Source organism: Ostrea edulis, chromosome 9 (genome assembly GCF_947568905.1).
Source record: "Ostrea edulis chromosome 9, xbOstEdul1.1, whole genome shotgun sequence".
Classification (NCBI taxonomy): Eukaryota; Metazoa; Mollusca; class Bivalvia; order Ostreida; family Ostreidae; genus Ostrea; species Ostrea edulis.
Window position 1 is genome coordinate 46,198,560 of NC_079172.1, and position 21,464 is coordinate 46,220,023.

The 21,464-nt window shown below is 34.8% G+C and overlaps 1 protein-coding gene across 1 annotated transcript in view; it reads right to left on the reverse strand.

The window, feature by feature from the left end:
* LOC125658293 (neuropeptides capa receptor-like) overlaps nt 1–20,692 on the reverse strand; it is a 62,136-nt gene extending 41,444 nt beyond the window's left edge. Inside the window, exon 1 of the mRNA XM_048889514.2 lies at nt 20,625–20,692. The gene's annotated coding sequence lies outside the window, so the exon portion shown is untranslated. The remainder of the gene's footprint in view (nt 1–20,624) is intronic.
* Nucleotides 20,693–21,464: the final 772 nt, after the last annotated feature.

The window sequence follows — 21,464 nt, forward strand, 5'->3', positions numbered from 1 at the left end:
AGGGGGATCATACATCTTAACTATGTTCCTAATTCACTTAATAAACAATTCATCCTTTCGAAATGTAAAGATATATTACATGTCTCCATCAGGAAAACATCATTATGATGCATGTAACAAGCGATATTATTTACATCTATAAATGCAAAGTACACTGGAAGTGATAGCAGTATGTGGCGTACTGGTTGAGTTTTGTAATCGGGATTTTCGATTCTGGCACCACGTCAGTCTTAGGCGTTTGATATAGGTAGTGACCGTTCTTTCACTGAGCGTCAGCATTAAAAGTGTGTCACCCGTCTTTCGGATTAAATGGACCGATGTCAGGCAGGGTGTTGGTACGATAATGAACCCTCATTGCTACGAACGTAAGTGCGATGGAGAGATAATTGTGGAACTTCATCTAAAACTACCCTATACCTGTAGTGATGTCTTTACATAAGTGAAGAATTCGCGCATTGGGCGTAAAACAACATAAACAAAAATACACTATCTATAAAAAAAACATGATTATGAATTTCAACACAGCAACTGAGAATGGAATAGTCTATAGAATCTCCAGATAGTTACGGTAAAGTAACTTAATTTTGAATTTAAAGAGTGAATTACCCCCACCCACACCCACCCCGGCCGTACATCAACTGACCCAAGTTTGATAGTTCTAGACCTGCCAGTGCTAAAGCTATTACGCGGACACGAAAAAATTAACAGAATGACGGACGTATGGATGGACAGACAAGGAAAGGTTAACAGGCTGACGGACGTATGGATGAACAGACGAGAAAAAGTTAACAGGCTGACGGACGTATGGATGGACTGACGAGAAAACTTGTACCAATACAATAAGCCAAAACAGACGTTAAAAAATCAAAGTTCCATGTCCTTATTACTCACTAAACAAATTTTGTTTTACCACAAATGGATTATGCAACTGCATACACAAATTATATTTTACCACAATTAGGTTATGCAAATCGTAGTCTTAATTAAAGAACGTATGAAAATTGCTTGCTTTAGCTGACAGCCATGTGATCACCCATTACCGGTGCTCTCTTCAGAAGAATCTGATGCTGCACATCAGTGATCAATTATCTTTTGTCAGGACTTCGGTATTTCAATATATCATTTTACACAGTAAACGTTATTCAATGACATGTACCAGTTTCGAACGAAGTCTAGAATCTCCGTAGCGGAGCGTCTGGCAATACAATTTAGGTCGAGAGGCTTCATATTGCTTTGGTTATAAATGACTTGCAGAGCATCAGACCTGAATGGAATAACCACAGAAAGAATAGAAGGATGGGTTATACCAAACAACTAATATTCGGTGATCTGCACAAGGCACAGCTGTTTCTGTCCAAGCGATAAGATAAAAGAGATCGTTCTACCCCGGCAGGTCTTGAGATATCCGTATTAATCCATCGAGTGCATACTTCCATACCATATTATTTGCACGAAATTGGGGGCGTTTTCGTAGTCTTCGAGACTCAGCACACTTGTACACAGGATTTTGTAGTGTGCAAACTAACGTTTTATGGTCTTTCATTGGTCGGTATTATGACATCAAAATATGGCTATGCATTGTACAATTTCAATCATTTTTAGATATACATTTGTGGTATAAGCAAACATATTGGAATCCCTGCTATGTCACATAGTCACAACAACTTTTCAGCCATGCGAAACCATTCGTTTGTAGAAAACGGATTTAGCTTTGAATTTCCATGTAGAATGGTTACGTCAGATTCAAAATTCGGATTCGTTGTAATGAAAGAATACACAAAAAAGTTTATTACGAGCATCTAAATAACACCTTAATATATACATCGTCCATGATTGCCTTGTAGTCAGAGTGCTCGCTTCGCAGCAAGCCTAGCCCAAAAATTCCATTTGACCTTTACATAAAAGGTCAAGGTCAAAGATCCTCAAAATTGACACGTGACACGCTGTCTTATCATGATATACCAACATACCAAATATCAAAGGCCGAGCCCAACAATTCTATTATTTGACCTTTACAGAAAAGATCTAGGTCAAAGGTCATCATAAATGACACGTGACACATGTCTTACCATGGTATACCCACATACCAAATATCAAAGGCCTATGTTAAAAATTAAAAAAAATATGGTCAGGACAAACTTTGTATGAGAGGCGAAAGAAGAATTCATACTAAAACAATACCCCCCCCCCCCCCCCCTCCCTTCTGGGAAGGGGAGCTATAATTAAACAGAACAGATGCAAAAGATCAAATATTGCAACGTTTAACATGCCATAATATAATTTAAATGCACTCTCATATAGTGCAGTGGCAGGTCAGTTTATCTGAAATTTTTATGCAACCCTTCCATTTCAAGTATCAGAATCCAATGCACGGTTTCGATTTAATTGGCATTTGAAGCAATAATGTCCAAGTGGAAACCACTGTGTGGATTCTCGAACCTAAAATTGGGATTTCTCAGATAGAGATAAATAGTTTAGGGTAAAATATGTCATGTTTATTAAATGTAATAGCTAAAAGATACAAGGTGACCTAGGTATTCATTACTTTGTTGGTTTTGCAAAAGCAACTTGCTAAGGAATTCATAAGGGTTTTTGATGGTCCGGTATTCGAGACAACTATATTCCGCAAAAACAAACGATAAAGTCATAAATCTATAACAAAACGTCTTCACACTCTTTGAACATTGAGAAGGGCAGGCATATAAATATTTCAAGAGGTACATGTTATAGAATTTCAACATAAACATAGTAATCTAAATGAGTTAGAAGACAAATTTCACTTTATTTTAAAATGTCCTTTTTATAACGGTTTAAGAATTTAATATACCAAACATTTTATTACAAGGAATCCAGTGTCTTCAAATTAGTAAAGCTTCTTAGCGTAAATAATACAAAAGAACTCAATAATTTTGGAAAATTCGCACAACAGGCTACAATGTAATTTATGAATGATGTACCTGCAACGACATATTATTTACGTATATTGATATATGTATGTTGAAATGCATCGATTTTATATCCTTAAAATTGTATATGTATGTCTACTTACCCTCTACTGTCTTATTTATATATATTTGTAAATACTTTGTATTTATAACCGATGAGTTGTATACCTTAAAGAAATAAAGAATCTGAATCTGAAACAGATCAAACTCATTTGAGTATTTACTAGTATTACCACAGCAAATATTCTACTAGAAAAGACTAACCACGATTGATGTGCGGGCGCGCCGAATACAACTAGCCTTGAAAGCGGGAATTCAATGTATGGTTTCCATTAATAGTGTGTTGTCTGTGAAAGATTCATTAATCATAGTAACAAGTTTATATGGAATGACGCTAACAGAATTAATATGTTTTTACGGTGTGACTGTTGGGACGAACGAAGACCCTTAACATCTTGCACCAAGACTTTAAACATGTAATCCACATATTCATTTTAACACTAGGAATATTTACTGCATCATGACGTCATAATGATATTAGCTATGATTTTTTCTCTCTTTCAAACCAAGCATTCATCAACAACAAAACGTACGAAAGTATGAGAGAAATTATCTGGAATTTAAGAACTATTTTGTGGTACTTTCCAAGCAATTTTATTTCATTCTATTATGTTAATGAAGTATTCGGCACACTCGGATCACCTCGGTCGATTCCATTTAACCTCGGATGTATGCTGCTTTCCGCCATAGTACGTATACTGTGATGTATAACAACATGTTTAACGTCACTGATCAACAGGAACTACTGACAACTCCCGCGAAAAACAGTTTCACATATATAACACTCTCAATGTTTGTAGCTGTTTCTCTTTGAGAATTATGTTGAAATAGGGGGCAGTTTTCTAAGGCAAACTCGATAAATTTTTAAAATAAGCCATTTTGATCACTACTTTCTTAAATTAAAGCGGTAGTTTTTCGGGAGAGTAAATAGACGACTACATTACGAATGTTAGGCGTAGCTACATATCAATTCATGTCATCCGAGGTTAGATGTAGGGTACCGGAATCTGCCGAAGTTTGCCGAATGGTAATCGGCAGTGACGGCGACAATTTTCCAGGTCCTCATAATTTTCAGCTGATGAAGAGTAAATCACGTGACTCAAATGTGTAATCATTGGAGCGAGCTCGTTGCGTCGTTTTGCGAACTTCGCTCGCTATCACATTAGTTGAATATCACAATCCTTTCTTTTCACAGTTCCAGATTTCTAGCTTGGGTATGACAGACAGATGGACGTGCGTAAGTGTCATATCAATGAGGGTCAGTTAACTTGTTTTGCAGTAGTTAGTTATACATCTCTTTCATGCTTATTAGAGTTCTTCTGCTTTAGGAAATGAACAAGTATTAACGATGTTTCATCCCAGGAAATTGATACTGGGCTCAAAAGAGATTTATTTCTATAATGATGCTTAATTTACTGTAAATCTTCTCGTTATTACTGAAATGGACTTGGTTTCTGTTTGCACTATGCTGTTAATGAGGTAGATTGCAAGGCATTAAATTTCTTTGGTATTCTTCTCGATATCTGAATATTTATAATTACTGAAATGACGTTGAATCATCAGTTTTTGTGATGGATTTCTATTAAATGTTATTGCGTACAATTAACACAAAAATCAATTGAGTTGGTGTATCATTCATAGAAAACTAAAATGGCCATTCTGAAGTAGAGTACTTGTATGATTATCATGCTGTGGCAATCGCTTGGTAGCTAGGATAATGTATACGATACGTGGGTCCATGATTCAATCAGCCACCATGTAATCATTAGAGTATGGTAAATACATGTATCCATGCGATAAAATTTACAGATAGACTTCCTGTGAACTTCATTTTTTTCGCATTGCTTCATCGTCAAGAAAACACGGAATTTAAGAATCGCGCAAAGGCTCATCATGAATTAAATTTTATTTTTGAAAATATATGGGGGTATGTACTGTAACGCTGCACGTCAGCATACTTTTCATGAAGCGTGTTTTGAGGGTATGAACTGCGACGCTCCGCGTCGGCATACTTTTCATGAAGCGCCAGCTGAATCTACATGGAGGAATGAACTGCAACACTTCGTGCCGGCATGCTTCGTGAAAAGTACAATGGCGTGAAGCGTTGCAGTTCACAACCTTACTGTATTTTCAAATTGAAGGTTATATTGAGAGTCGAATTTCATTTCTGTTGAATTACCAGTCGTTTAGATAGACGTACTATATTTATCAAAATTCATTCGCGCATTGTTTACATCTGCAACACATTCATGAGGAAATAATCATCATTACAATTTGAGTTATCAAAGGCAAAACACACTGCACTTCACCTGCGGCATGAGGCGTTGCAGTTCATAATACCGTCTTGCATTTTCAATAAGATTTTGAAAATTCCGAAGTAGGACGGTGAATCACATCAAATCAAATGCCGCCATGTACATGTATATCATTCAGTCTATAATAACAGAAATTATCACAAACAATCCATTTTTATAAGGAAAATTATTGGATTTTGTAGAGACTTTAGCCTCTCGGGAAAACAAGGTATTTGCTTTCAGTTTAATACAGGCAATTTTCTTGGTGCTTGATTGCAATAGAGTAATAATGATGCGGAATATCCTAGGTTTGCGAACATGATATGCCATTATGTGGATCCTTTGTTAGTTTTCTTCACTGTCTTCCAAGTAACACACGGGGGTCATATACCTTGTATTTCATATCAGAAAACGGCGTCTTATCTTAGTAATTGCATAGAAGAGTATTTCTTGGAAAGCACGCTTTACTGTCATCAAGTATAACTTTTTTGTCTATTTAACGAATCGTCTGCAACATTCATATTCATCATTTTCCCCATATATGATTAGACTTAATAAGCTGTTTACGGATATCCTAAGTATAGTTAATTGGTTGGATATTTGGGAATTTTAAAGAAATGGTAAGTTGCTTAGGATTAGCAAAATCGTTACTAATGGATAAGAGGAATTCAATTGTAACTTAGTGAGTTTTGCAGGGGGGGGGGGGGGGGGGCGGCAAAGAAGCACGACAAATTTGGACTAATTCTCCAAAATTTTCTCTAGTGTCGCACATTTGAAAGGAAAACTGTATGCATAGTTATGCAGAACAGGAAGCACTCTATCTAAATTATTAATCTATCCCCCTTCCCCAAGGCAGGGGTTCATTCTCTAGGGCGGACCAAAACTTGATGCCGATGTTTAATAATTTTCTTCTGTTTACATTAAATATTTAGGAAGATTAGTGACCCATCTGCCAAAATTTAATTTCTTGGCTTCTGGGACAGGGGATCAGACTACAGGGTGGGGCCAAATTTGTCATACAATATTAATTTCTTAATGTTTAAAAATCCCCTTTACTTATGTTAAAACTCATATTCTGCATATTCAGAAAGACCAGAAAGTTGTCTGCCAAAATCTTAGATTCCATGATATACTGAGTAAACGTTTGGGCCTAAAATGGAAATATTGTATCTTGAATGTGTAGTTGACCATCTTTGCAATAGTAATATAAATACTTGAACCTACATGTACAACGCCACAGATTGTCTCAAACCCTCACCATTATGGGTGAAAAGATAGCAACCTTTTCTCTCCATTTTTCAACAACCTTACAGGTGATTCTGACAATGTTTGATGTCTGTGTGTCATTAATTCATGCTATCACTTTTATAAAAAAAAAAAGAAAGAAAAAAAGAAAGAAAGGTGACGATAACAAACAGTGAATAATCTAGTACAAATAATACACAGTAAGGGAAACACAGACTTTTGGAAACACCAGTGGTGGGGTCAGGTGCTCGGGAGGAGTAAGCATTTCCCAGTGATCGGCCATACCCGCCATGAACCCTTTATCTTGATCAGGTAAACGGAGTAATCAGTAGTTGAAATCGGTATGTAAAAACAATCTAACAATGGCACATGTATGAAACGTCAGATTAATTTAGATAATATTTCATTATGTACAAGTAGAAAACATAATTGGATTGGACAATAGGTATTGCCTATATAAGCCCTCTCCATAACAGACAACATTCCAACATAAGGATGGGTTATTTTTGCAAATAAGATCAGTTTAAAGATGGTACAGTTTCTACAATCATCTGGCCCAGAAAATTGATGATTTCAGTAGGAGTCCCAAAATGTGGCATTCAAATAAGAAATGTATAGGCAAACCCAACTACGTTTAATTTGTTCTGAAATTGCTTCAAGTTATACGACATACGAGCATGAAGTGGGCATAAAATTGCAAAAATCCACGATAAAATTCTTAAATTCCGGTGGTTTTCCTTTCTGATAACATACAGTCCATGCGTCGAGCAAATTCATATTCAAATACATTTTTTCATTTTCTAATAATACGCAATATACATGTATATTAATTTCATTTTGCTCGACAGATGGGCAAATCTTTTCCTAAGCAATAATCTGGATGAAATTTTACAGTTATCAATCCCTTTTTAAAAAGTTGGGGGGGGGGGTCTTATTCATGACGTAATAATGCCACTATCATAATAACTCTGATTTAGTTGATGTAGTATGCTTGGCATATATTCAGCTTTCTTAAAACATAGACCAGGCTTAATTGACGACATGTTTAAAACAAAGAAGTTGTTAGGCCTATTTATGCACACAGTCGTACCTTGTTCAACCACAGAATTTGCGAAATGTTGACTAAAAACGAGACTGTTGAAACCCTTGTAACATCAACTTATTTGTCAGCAGCCTGTCTTTATTAAAAAAATTGTTCAAATGCACACTATGTTCTTACGTATCGATCAGTTGAGATAAACACCGTACATGTACCTGGGTGGTAATGGAATACTGCTCATAAATAATAAATTGCACAACTAAGCAAGATTGACATTTTTACCAACTTGAAAGACTTAATACTTTGCATTGGATGTCCAGGTGACATTTTAGGCCCCAGGCCTCTTGTTTATCACCCGATCTACCAATAATTAATTGCTAAATACATGTAGATACTTCCGATGTCTCAGATAAAGTATTCGACACCACCCCCATGCAAAGACTAACATTTAATCATCCCCCCTAAATGACAGCAGTGTTTATTAATTGATTTTTATGAATACATTAATCACATGCTTTTGTTTGTTCGTTGATAATTTGAGTAGTATATATCTAGCTGGGATTACATGAGGAATGATTAAAACTAATAATCTAAATCTACCGCGGATTGCTTTAACATAGTGTCTCCTACATGTAGTCTGGTTCAGCCTGAACTATAGTAGATAACCACATTTAGTGTAAAGAAATATATAAGGAAGAATTATAATTGTCTTGCAAGGCAATAATTATTTAATTATCAAAATTACAGATTCACATCCCTGCTTTGAAGTTAATAAATGTTTGAAATAATTAAATACTGGGCGTTATTACAAAAATATGTAATATAGAGTAATTTTCATTGATTTCAATTCAATTTTGGGTGACAAAATGACAGCTAATGTCCGTCTAAGAGTTACATTTGTGACTGTGTAAAATTAGGATGCTTTAAAGTACTAAATTAAAATTTCATTGGGTTGTTTGTAAACATAAAAAGAATCGAGTCTTTGTTTACATAATACAGAGTAGAGGCTACAATATTGCTTTCATTCTTGCATCCAGGTCAAAAGTTTGGCTGTCAACAATAAATGAGTTATAATGTTTAACATCAAAATAAAAAAATAAAAACTTTAACCAGTACTAATTCCTTTAAAATATTTATTTTGTGCATTCTTATACAAGACTTCGCAATTCTATTGTATTCAGATCATTGACTATACGCTGTATAAAATTGTCAATTTTGGCCCTAGGAGCTATGGTTTCAGCGAAGTTTAACTTTTCTCTTAAACAAGGTACAGAGAATGCGCATTTGAACTTAATTTCACATACATTATAAAAATATATAACCTGCCAATTCATATATACATGCACGAATAACTCCTAAATGTAGTCGTATGAGACAATAATTTCGGGTCATTCAAAGGGATATACATTGTAACTGGCGGACACGGACAAAATCTAACTAGAGAGTGAGATCTAGAACACACACACCCCTCCGAGTCAAGCTCCTGCCCGGCATAATTTAACTAGAGAGTGAGATCTAGACCCCTAAGAATTTAGTTCTAGGGTGAATTTGTTCCCATGAGGAAAACTCATTTTAGAACCAGTCTTTCCCCTCTACCAAAATCGACCTCTTCGGTGAGATCTATCCCCCAAAGTTAAGCCCTGCGTTGAGTGATAGTTCCCTCGAAAATGAGGTTCCGCGTAGGAAATCTGGCTTTAAAATGAGGCTTCTACGTCCTACACACAGCGATTAGGTAAGATTAAGAATTACTAGTATTAGGGAGATCACGTGATACGGGCAGTGAATGGACGGAAAATTTACCTGTCCGTGTTTTTGATCATTTTCTTTGTCAAAATCAGATATTTACCTGGATTATTTTGACTTAGAGTGTTCCTAAAGGTAAAAGGTAACTATACTTTTTGCAATTTTTCTAGTAGCAGAAAACTTTTTGAAGCAGATTTCTACCTAGTGACTCAAGTGAGTAGATACTCACATTTGTGTTATTACAAACTATGGCGATGGCAGTGCCAGCTCAGATGTTGAAACCAGTGTTCTTGAAGAATAGTGAAATACAAAATGATAGAAATAATAAAATCTCTGACTTTGAGATTACAGTACAATTGTCAAAAAAGATCGATGATGTAAAATGCATTCAATTAGACAGAGACCTGTGGCGGATCTATGTGGATTCTTTGAGCAGTAGATCTAAACTGGTCACCGAAGGATTTGATCTTAGAAGTAGGAACGTACAGGTATATGCAAACAATCCGTTTTCAACAGGTACCGGCAATCCAAATGAGCAGGTACTTAAAATTACAATCAAAGGCGTTCCTTTGTCCGTCGACGACTCTGCCGTAAGAAACATGCTTGATCAGTTCAAAGTTTCTCTATGCAGTGAAATAAAATACGAAAAAATTAGAAATCCCAGTACCCTCAGAATGACAGAGATCTTGAATGGAAATAGATTCGTGTATGTTAAACCCTTTAAAGAGGGGGAGTTTCTACCCCGATCCTGCGTGTGCGCCGGGATTCAGTGTTTGTTATTTCATAAGGGCCAACCCTCTCTCAAGCGTTCTCCTAGATGTACAAAATGTTGGAGCAATGAACACTTTACAAATCAGTGTGATAGCGTTCAGTGTTGCAAAGCCTGTAAAAAACCAGGGCATAATCCAGGAGATGAAAAGTGTGAGCTCTATACAGAGGCGGATCCTAATATTATTCCATTTAGTGGAAAAGATGACATCCTTTCAAATTTTCACCTTAACGATATCAAAGTATTCGGTGTTGAACACAAATCATCGGAGCATGCATATCAGTACGTAAAGGCAGTGCGTTCAGGTGACATTCCACGCGCGACGGCTATCCAAGCTGCACCCACTGCCTTAGATGCCAAACAAATCGGTAACAACATTTTGGCTTCTCAACATTTCATTGATTCTCAATACAACATCATGAAGGAAATCGTGGAAGCTAAGCTAGCTCAAGTTCAAGAATTTTACGATGCTTTGAAAAGTGCACCCCCAAAAGCCTTGTTCGTGGAATCCACCTACGACGATTTCTGGGGATCGGGGCTTAACAAAACTGGTACGACGCACACTGACAAATCTGATTGGCCTGGTGAAAACACGCTAGGTGATATCATTACCAAGCTTTCCAAAAAGGTCAAGAAAACAAAAAATGCACCCGATGCCAGCAAAATGCGACACAGTCGTAGAAATCGGTCACAAAATGAAATCCTCAATTCTGGAGAATCAGATTAGAACTTTAGCGTAATGAATGATTTATCCATTATTTCCCTCAATGCTAGAGGGATGAATAGCTATGAAAAAAGACAAAAAAATTTCGATTGGCTAAGAGACACTAATGTTCATATAGCTTTTTTTCAAGAAACGCATTTTGTTGAGAAGAATCAATCGAAGTATAACAGCCGTTGGTTCGGCAAATGTTTTCATGCTTTTTCGAATTCACCCCATGCACGGGGTGTTTCAGTTTTATTTAACAATGTAGATATTGATGTAGAAAATGTACACAAAACTCAAGATGGTAGAATTTTACTACTTAATATAAATTTTCAAAATAATGCATACACAATTGTCAATATTTATAGTCCAAATTCAGAAACGGAAAGAGTGTCTTTTTTCAAAAAGCTAAAAGCTTATATTTCAAAATATGCCTTACATGAAGAAAATATAATTCTAGGAGGCGATTTTAATTGTGTGTTTGATAAAACGGATAGGAAAAATAAAACTACGGCTGCAGATAAAAGCACAAACATTTTGATAGAAATTTTAAATAAATTCAATCTTAATGATACTTGGAAAAAAATTCAGGGGTTAAAACCTGGATTTACGTGGTGTAATTCAAGCAACAAACCCATAAGTCGTATTGATTATATCTTTTTAAGTCAAATCATGTTAGCTAAAGTTCACAAAATACGTGTACAACAAGTGCCAGGAACTCATTCTGATGGAATCAGGTTAAGTGATCACAAAGCTATTAAACTCTCTGTTACTGTAAATGAAAATGAAAGAGGTAAAGGTTATTGGAAACTTAATACGAGTCTTTTGAACGATAAGAAATATAAAATGATTATTAATGATTTAATTCATAAATATAATGTTAAAATAGCAAATTTGAATACTATAAATGTACATGATCTTTGGGAACAACTTAAACAAGAAATTCGTATTTCATATTCAAAATCACTGTCAAAAAGTTACAAAAAGTCTGTCATGGATCTAGAAAAACAAATACAGGATATAGAAGATAAACCTGCAAATGAAATTAATATGAAAGAAAAAAGGACCCTTGAAAATCAACTAACTCATCTGTATGACAAAAAATCAAGGGGGGCACAGATAAGATCTAGAGTAAAATGGATAGAAGAGGGAGAAAGAAATACGTCCTATTTTCTCAGATTAGAAAATTACCATCAATCAGACAATGTGATTAGAAAAGTAACAGAACAAACAAAAAGTGTTTATAATGATAATGATATTTTAAATGAAATATGTTCATTTTATGACAAACTATATGAATCAAAGCACATTGATGATAATGAAATACAAAATTATTTAAATGAAGTAAATATTGAACAAAAATTAGATGAAAATGGAAGATTATTTTGCGATGAAATGTTTACTCTTCAAGAATGTAAAGAAGCGGTAATGAATCTTAAAGATAATAAATCACCCGGAATGGATGGAATTCCTAATGAATTCTATAAAACCTTTTGGAATGAAATTAAAGACATTTTTTATGCAACTCTTGAATACACTTTTGAAACTGGTAATATGCCCTTTACACAAAGGCTCTCACTTTTATCATTACTGCATAAAAAGGGAGAAAGAGATAAGATAAAAAATTATCGACCGATTAGCTTAACAAATTCAGATTACAAAATTTTAGCATTCGTGTTAGCTAGAAGGCTACAAAAAGTAGTTGATAATCTAATCAATGAAGACCAAACTGCTTATATTAAAGGCAGATTTATTGGATTTAGTGCAAGGACTATCCTTGATATATATGAATATTGTGAAAACTCAAATGACCCACAAATTTTGTTATTCTGTGATTTTGAGAAAGCTTTTGACTCGGTGGAGTGGAATTTTTTGTTTAAAACACTGGAGAAGTTTAATTTTGGTGCAAGTTTTATGCAATGGATAAAAATAATGTACAAAGACCCTATTTTTAGAGTGAAAAATAATGGATGGATTTCTAAAACGTGTAAAATGAATAGAGGAATCAGACAAGGTTGTCCATTGTCTGCCCTGCTTTTTATTTTTGTAGCAGAAGTCCTTGCCTGTAATATTAGATCAAATAAAGATATAAATGGTTTAAGATCAAAGAAATGAAACAAGAAATAAAAATAGTTCAGCATGCTGACGACTGTACGATTCCTATTAAGAATGAAAAATCATTACAAATAGCGTTAAACACAATTGATATTTTTTGTAAACATTCAGGATTAAAACTAAATAAAGATAAAACAGAATGTTTATTATTAGGAAAGCTTAAAGGAACAAAAAAAGAAATTCTTAATCTGAAAGTAAATGAAAATTCAATTAAAGCATTAGGTATCCACATTGGTCATAGTAAAGAAGAGTGTTTTGAAAAAAACTGGATACGGTATCAAAGAGATATAGAAAAATTATTAGATTCATGGAGAACCAGAAAACTTACAATATTTGGAAAATGCTGCATAATAAACTCTTTGGCAATATCAAAATTAGTATATGCAGCAACTTTATTACCAATTCCTGGTGATGAATTTATCAAAGAAATAAATAAAATAATATTTAATTTCATTTGGAATAAGAAAGACAGGATTAAAAGAAACACCCTGATAGGAGATAAACTAAAAGGAGGAATACACATAGTTGACTTAAAATCCAAATTCAAAGCGCTTAAAGCATCATGGATCCCAAAAATAATATCGTGTAACCATAAATTAAAAGACTTTTTCCAGAGTTTCTGTCAAAGGAATCAATATGATATTTACTATCTATTAAAGACAAACGACTCATTTTTGAGTGAAAGTGGAATGTTAACATAAATACATACCCTATTTTTATAGAGAAATTATTACATATTTCAATGAAGCTAAGGGCAATTCGACAACATTACAATTTTCCCAAAATATTTGGAAAAATAAAAGATTTACTTATAAAAATGAGACACTTTGTTTTACAAATTGGATGAAAAGTGGTGTTTTAAAAGTAGATGATCTGTTTAATGAAATTGGATTCAAGGATATTACTGATTTTTCAAATCTTACAAACAAACATAACTGGTTGTGTGAATATAAAATACTAAGAAATGTTTTTAATAAAATAAGTCATAAGACAGAATATCATATAGAAAAAGAAAACGTGTAAATTCTTTTACGACATTTTTGTTGATGACAAGTTTCAAAGATCATATATGGAAAGTATGTGGGAAAAGACTTTTATGTTGGAAAAGTCAGACTGGACTAATATTTATAGAAATAATGTATGTAAAGTTGTTGATAAAAATGTTGCTGAATTTAACTACAAACTTTTGCACAATCTTTTATGCAACAATTATCTACTTAGCAAATGGAAAAAAGATGTTCATAGAAACTGTACATTTTGTGCTGATGTCATTGAAAACAATGCACATTTAATTTTTGAATGTCAAAATGTAAGACAGATATGGAAACATATTGTTCTCGGCTTTTTTCATGAAGATAATCCTAAAGTGCATACATTTAACTTTGTGATTTCATATATTGCTTTCAGAATTTACAAAAGTAAAATGATGTTAAGACTTGAAAACAAAACTGAAAGTGTGAATAATCTCTTGATACAGGTTAAATTAGACTGTTATAGAACATACTTAACATTAAGAAAATCAAAGTACGATTTCCTAGATCACAAATTATTTGAGAGACTTTCTTTGTTACTTTAATGCTTTATATTATAACACATGTATTGCAATAATCTGTATGTACTATGTATCTGATATTCAGTTTCCAACAATAGCATTCTAACAGTACTTGAGGGTGACCTGTTCCTCAGTACTTGTTGTTAGGGGAGTGGTGAACTGTTTGTGATTGTGTCTCCCCTGCAACAATATGGATCAATCATTGCTTTATATGTATTAAGTAGATTAGATTTTGCATACTGATATAATTTTGACATCTAAATATACTTTGCTTTTTTTTAGTTGAAAAATATTGCTATCTAGCATGTAAATCTTTTAATTGTAAAAGAAAAACAATATTATCAACTATACTGTTTGATATCATGTAGATATGTTTCTTAAATATGCATACATGTATAGTTAACACATATATATACATATATCCAATCCATGGAGCCCCTGGCACCCTAGGTGAGGATTATTCGGGGGTCTCTGCGGAGACATTACCCCCAAATATCAAATGTATGTTAGCTAGAAATAAAAGATATTGAAAAGGAAAAAAAAAAAAAAAAAAAAAAAAAAAAAAAGGATTACTAGTATTTAGATGGTTTCCAAGAATATAATGATTTATCGAGTCTGAAAACGCATAATGTAAAATGTATTAAAGTGCGTCATATTCATTACTGTGGGGTCAGTGTGAGAAAAAGAAAGCATTACATAGTTTCTCGACATTTTTAAAATTCATTAACAACCAGCATCTGGTGGAGATCAAATACACCGTGTGCATAAAACGAGAGCGTTTAAGTTTTTGGTCGCCAGAGTATTTCTACTTACCAGTATACGATAATCCTAATAAAAGCCACAAACACTTCAGGTATCACACCGGTAATTGTCCATTCAAAATGAACTTAGTCAATTGTAGTTCCATATTTTTTTTTCCTTGCGCGATTTTTCTCATTTCCTCTTCTTCTTTTCTCTTAATTTTTGTACCCCTGATTAGGAAATTTTGTGTAATTTGTAGAAATAACCAAGTGTATACAAAGGAACTATTTGCTGTTGGTAGCTGAGGCTACTTCCTGAGGTGCACTCCGGCTGTTTACACACATGTAACAAAAAAAACACGTGGATTTGAGGGTAGTCTTGTTTGCAGGTAATTTATTTTCAAAAATGCCGCGTAGGGTGTTGTTTTTCTGGTGTTGGCAGACGAGATAGGTAACATAGAACGTGTCCGACTGCGTTATTCGGCATCAATTTTTTTAATGATTTTTCCCCTCTATAGTAATATATAGTGAAAATAATTACCGGTGTGATACCTTCAATGTTACAATGATTATAGCGAACCATGATGGTACAATAATATGTAAATTTTTTGCATATCATAATATAATACACAAACAACATACCACACAGAAATGTGATTACTACAATATATTACATTTCATATCACATAGCCTGTGATTAAAACTACTGGTATATGTGTGTGTACAAAATAAAGTACATGATACAGGGTAAAAATATATTGGATATTGCAATGCCCTTCTATGATATAAATTATACCTACAACAAGTATGGAACTGAAATGATCATCGCAGAGGGCTGTCTTTATTCAGAGCAGAACTTACAGCGGGGAAAGGGGTTTTACTTTAGAGGCAGACTTTCGGGGGGAAGTCTCGCCATGGGGGTAAGTATCATTCTACACTCTCTCACCGAAAGCCTGACTATTATTTGAACTCCCCAGAGGGCTGTTTGACTGAAGAGTACTTTCACCGGGGGAAATCTCACTCCTCTCAGTCGTTCAGAGGGTGTCTCCCTATGGGATAAGTTTCGCTCTATCAACACCTGCATTGGAGGCAAAGGTCACGAGTGGCTTGACTTTGGCACAATTTTTACAGAACCCTCACTGCTACAGCATTGAGCGCTATGCATTTGTGACACTTCACTTACAGCTGGTGACATCTCAATGTGAGTAAAACATTCTCGATCAGATGTAAATCAACATAGAAATTAAAACATGAATGTGCTTGTGAATCTCCATATACTAGTACCCTCGTTCTTTTGAATACGTTTTCTTATATATATTTCCGCATTATATTCCAATTTTAAACTTTAGATTCCTATTGCTGTCCTAAATATTATATATGTAGGGGACCTGCTGTGAACAAACGTGAATCTTCACTACAAGAGGATGATGCATTCATATTAATTTGAAATGTCTTACCCTTGTGGTTCTTGAGAAAGCGATCATAAAAGATTGTTTCTTCATACATATGTTTGCTATTCAAAACTGAGGGGTTTTTTGCATATCAATTTGCCATAGTGTGTCCTTGTGGTTCTAGAGAAAAACTTTCAAATACATTTTCATGTTAAACAAATTTAGTTCGTAATACTTAAGGAAGCTTTCATATTAATTTTATTTTTTCTAGTTCAACATTTTTGTGTGTACGAGAACATGCAACTTAATGTTTCTAAAACATGTGCAGCTCTTATCTCCCCTTTGAAAAGACTTGAATCCCCTCAACTTAAGGATATTTGGTTACAAATGGTCTTGTGATTCCGGAAGTTCTTACAGTTTTCAAATCCAACAATGACGACAGGTATATTCTGGTCAGAAATGGCGCATAACCAGTAAACCAACAATGGTAACCTGAAAGCATACTAATAAAAAGAGGTACATGAAGTCTAGGACAATTTTTAAAGTCCAAACTCTATATATCCTCTAAACTGGGCCATTCAGTGTGAAATCATATCGTTATAAAACTATACACTAAAGTTTAGCTCAATGTCGAAAGCATATAACAAAATAGAAGACGCCTGATAGATACAACAGAATGATGCAACACATTATGCACCTGTGTCTTTTAATTGTGGCGGGGCATAACACTTCATTGATATGTTTTTCTAGAACTCTTACACTCTAACCATGAACATCAAGAACATAAAAATTCATTTTCAATACTTTTAACCCACCTGAGCTGAAAGCTCAAGTGAGCTTTTCCGCCGGTTGTATGTCGTCTGTTTGTCAGTCCGCTCAAGTGAGCTTTTCCGCCGGTTGTATGTCGTCTGTTTGTCTGTCCGAAACTCTTTTCGGTGATCCAAACTCAGCACAAATCATGCTTTCAAGTTTATTCATTCAAGATCCATCTCTTACAAAGGGAGATAATTAGCAATTTGTTAAAATTCATTGAAATTTTTTTCTCCGGGTCATAAAAGACAAAACTTGTGTGAAAGCTTAAGCTTCCTTACAGAATGTAGATTTAAAATTGTTCAAATCACGACCCATGCACGGGAGTAGGCACTCGGATCATCTCGGTCGATTCCAGGGGTTCGTTGTAGGATAATGGAATCTGCCGAATGGGGAGTAGGATGAATCCATAATATCAGATCAGTATTCCATAGGGATATTTAGGAGAAAAAACCTGTTAAAATCTTCTCAAGAACAACAGAGCCTTGATAAGTCACATTCCTATGCAAGCATACTCAGGCAGTGCTGATTCAAGTTAGTTCAATGGATAGGTTGAGGTCACAATATGGGATAAAAGTTTTACATAAGATTATGTTTATAATACAAAAAATCTTATAATGAACAGCTAAGCTATAGGCAGACATCTTCAGTAGAGCAGACTCCATTTTTATGAAATCAATACCCCAAAGGGTTGGGTGAGATCACAAGTAAAGGGGGTTGTGAGTTTTCAATAAATGGGAATACATGGGGGGAAACTTTCAAAACCTTCTCCATGATTAATGATATTAGTATGCAAACATCCTCGAGTACATGTATTTCAGATTCAAGTTTATTCAAAATCAAAATATGGAATGAAGGGAGGGGGTGGTCAGTAGGGGATCCAAGTTTTACATACATTTTTTTTTATAAATCTTATTCTCAAGACCAGTAGTGTCAGATATAGTCATGAAAGGTGAAGATATCGAACAGTGATCAATCTCATAACTCCTATAAACAATACAAAATAGATAGTTGGGCACACACGGACCCCTGAACACACCAGAGGTGGGATCAGGTGCCTATGAGGAATAAGCATCCCCTGTCGACCGGTCACACCCGCCGTGAGCCCTATATCTTGATCAGGTAAACGGAGTTATCCGTTGTCAAAATCAGTGTGCCAAGAACGGCCCAACAATCGGCATGAAACACGTCAGACAGCATTTGACCCAATGATAGGCTATGAATATGTAAACATCTCCGGGTTGTATAGATTTGAGTTTCTTTAAACCATGCCCTGAGGGTAGACTTAGGCTACAATACGGAAAGAAAAAAATGAACCATGAGGTTACGGTAGGGCTAAAATCTGGGAGCTTATAAATTTAAATATTTGTATCAGAATTTGGGCCCCAAGATATATATTTTGCAATTTAGAATGCATAATAATTTTTTCCACGATACATCGAATGAGGGCAATCCTATGATGTGTGGATTCAAGTTGGGTAATTCATGATCCCGTTTGATTTAGGTGGGGTCATAATAGAGGGTCCATTTTTTTCTTTGGAATAAAGAGGGTTAAAAATCTTTCTTTTTTTTTTTTTTCTTTTTTTAAATCTGATGAAGAACAGCTGGGCCATGTAGCCCTTGGGGCTGCTTGTAATTACCATAGTCATAAAATGTTTCACGGGGTAGGCAAACTGTTCCCCGTCATAAGGTATAGGAGCTTTTTAAAATCAAATTTTCAAAATTAAGAGTATAGGGAAATACAAGACTTAGTGATATTTAAAAACAATTATTGCTATTGAAATTTTCGATTTAGTCCCACAGACATACTGACTAGTACCATAAAACATACAAACTTTACAACATACTTATTACTCTCTCTCTCTCTCTCTACAAGTATCTCTCTCAGAGTGGAGTCAGCTTAAGAAATACATGCAATTCAGATAAATTTTTAGCTGTTTAAAAACAGATACGGTGTATCAGATTGTACAATTGTACGTGAACAATCCAGCTATTTAAAGAATTAAGACCCCATCCCTCCCTCACACAATAACATAATAATACTTCCTATCTGCACGGACACCGTATATATGTAAAATTGTACCTGTTCGTTTTGGGATTGCTAATTGTAGTTCAGGAATAACGCTACCTTCAAACTGTACGAACAAGAGTACCGCCAACGGTACATAATACGCCCGTGAAAAGCTAATATAGGGTGTTTTTCTTACACCATGATTTGTAGAACTTGCCTTCAATTAGTATCAGCAACCATCAGGGTGTGACATACTTTCTTTGCATCGTAAAAACAAGACAAATCATGTACTCTCTATGTAATATTTTCACTGGCATAAGATGTATGTGTACCAAGTTTGATGGTCCTTGCCCAAACAAATCGGTCTGTATCTTGCTACTATGACCTTGACCTTTGGAAACAATAGGCATCCTCCACTTGGCATAAAGTGTATGTGTACAAACTTTGACGGTCCTAGCCCCAACAGTTCAGTTTGTATACTGCCTACAAGGTTTTCCTATTAAGTGATACTGTGACCTTTAACCTTGAAAAATAAAAGCATCTTGTTCTCATTATGGTGATCAAATGTACCAACTTGCAATAACTTGGAGCTTACGATTCGGTTTGTATCCTGCCCACAAGGTCCGGACGGACAGACGGACGACGCCATATAAGATATGAAAATATAAAAATCAACCACTTAAAATAAATTAATTTAAAAATCCCATGTACAGTTTCATATTAAATCATCGACGTTCCTGCAAAGTTGTAGGATTTGCAGTAGTAACGTTTTCGGAGAATTACTCCAGAACTAAACGAAATGAGTTCTTGCCTAATTACAGACACCACTGATCATGAATTTTTCACATCTCTACAGAAACGTAGCAAAACTTACCATTATTCGCGGATCGTTAATTAAGATATTGAATATTCAAAGTAAGGTAATTAGTGGCACATTCCCTCTTACAAGTCCAATATCGTGGGTATTATGTAATATTCATAATATCATTAAGTGATGTGAGAAAACGCTTTTGGAAGTATATTTGGTCAAGTCGTAATTGCATTTTGTCTTGCTTTTTTTTTTTTCTTTCTTTTTTTTGTTGAAAAAAACCCAACAACATTCAAAATCGATATCTTCGTTTAACCCAAAATGAGCAAACTATGATGTTCCACTCTGAACAATTAACAATAAGAAAAATGAAAACAAAAAACTGAAATTTCTTACCTTTTTACTTGAATGATCACGATAAGATGGGAATTTCTCGGCTACTAACACCGCAACTTTCTCCTATAACAGTGAATCGATCTGTGTTTCGATTTGAGTGGATGTTCGCTGCAGTGCGCATATTCAGCTAAATGTTTGATCACCTTTCCTCTAATTAAAGCATTGGTTTAATGAATACAAACTTGGTGTTTCCGATGCCATGCAAGGTAACATTGTTTCTCTGTGCTGAATCATCATTATTAATTAGGTGATTTTAAATGGTATTGCCGTGCGAAAATGAAAAAAAAGCTAGGGAATTCAAACCCACAAACTGGCATTATTTGATTTCAAATCAATCTTTTTTAGAACTTCGATATTATGAATCCAGTTGTATCCCCCCCCCCCCCCCCCCATTTATATACCCTACATGGAATTCGAAGTTGTCGATGAAGTCCCATAGACCTACTGAGTAGTACCATTTTTACTGTCCGCTCCTTGTGGGCAGGGTACAGAACGAACCGTACGTTCCAGGACTTTGCAGCTTGGTACATATGATCATGCACCATGATAAGCGGAAGGTATTGTTTTTCAAGGTCAAGGTCGTAATATCACTTAATAGAAAACATGTAGACAGGATATAGACCAAACCATAAGTTCCAGGATATTGCAACTTGGTATATTTGAAAAGAAGATGCCAAATGGAGGATGTCTATTGTTTCTCAAGGTCAAAGGTCATAGTAATAGGATACAAGACCGAACCGTTGGGGCTAGAACCATCAGACTTGGTACACATACACCTTATGCCAAGTGAAAAGTATAATTATTTGAGAGTATAATCATTTGTCTGTTTTTAACGATGCA